Source organism: Penaeus monodon, chromosome 25, assembly GCF_015228065.2.
Source record: "Penaeus monodon isolate SGIC_2016 chromosome 25, NSTDA_Pmon_1, whole genome shotgun sequence".
NCBI classification, from domain to species: Eukaryota; Metazoa; Arthropoda; class Malacostraca; order Decapoda; family Penaeidae; genus Penaeus; species Penaeus monodon.
The window spans coordinates 117,185-117,851 of NC_051410.1; the positions used below are offsets into that span (position 1 = coordinate 117,185).

At 46.2% G+C, this 667-nt stretch overlaps 1 protein-coding gene across 1 annotated transcript in view; it reads right to left on the reverse strand.

The window, feature by feature from the left end:
- The window catches only part of LOC119589475 (protein TFG-like), a gene marked incomplete at its 3' end in the record, with an annotated part of 15,771 nt that extends 15,268 nt beyond the window's left edge, over positions 1–503 (reverse strand). Inside the window, 1 exon segment of the mRNA XM_037938076.1 lies at positions 283–503.
- Between the last annotated feature and the right edge of the window lie 164 nt (positions 504–667).

Sequence of the window (667 nt, forward strand, 5' to 3'; positions counted from 1 at the left end):
CTATGAATGTATTTGCTTAACTTGGATTCATATACAAATTTGTTAAAACAGTCTTAGGCCTTTCCTGAAAATCGCCCACGAAACACTGGAAAAGGCGACACTTAAATGTATGCGAATTCAAACTAATTTTAAGTTTCACTATTCATTATTCTTAACAAGATCAATAAATTAAACAGTTAGTCATCAATATTGCTAAGGCCATTATCACACTTGCTATCGTTGCCCTGGTCTGACAATCCCTTGATCGCTGCGCCGTCTCGTGACATCCTCCCTCCCCCTCACCTGCAGGCACTACAGTCCACACCGCGAGTTCGCCTCCAGAACCGATTACTCTCGAGAGCACAGCCGTCTGCCGGAGCCGTGGCACCTCCAGAGGAAGCCCAAGAAAGGTGGTGAGGAGAGGCAGAATGGTTCTCCGTCGCTCGTCCCGCCGCGATGAGTTGGCCGCGATGTCAACAAACAAGCAAAGTGTCCACTTGCCTTCCTTCCCGCTTCCGGGCTCTCTTGGGGCTTAGAAGGACTCGGAAAAACTGCTGCTCTTTCTTCTTGACATCACTTGGCTTGGTAATCATCTGTTGTTTACATTTCTTTCAGAAAAATTCTATCATTAGAAATGACAAGGAGGGAACAGGGTTAAAACTTTATCCCTGAAAGCGACGTAACCTCT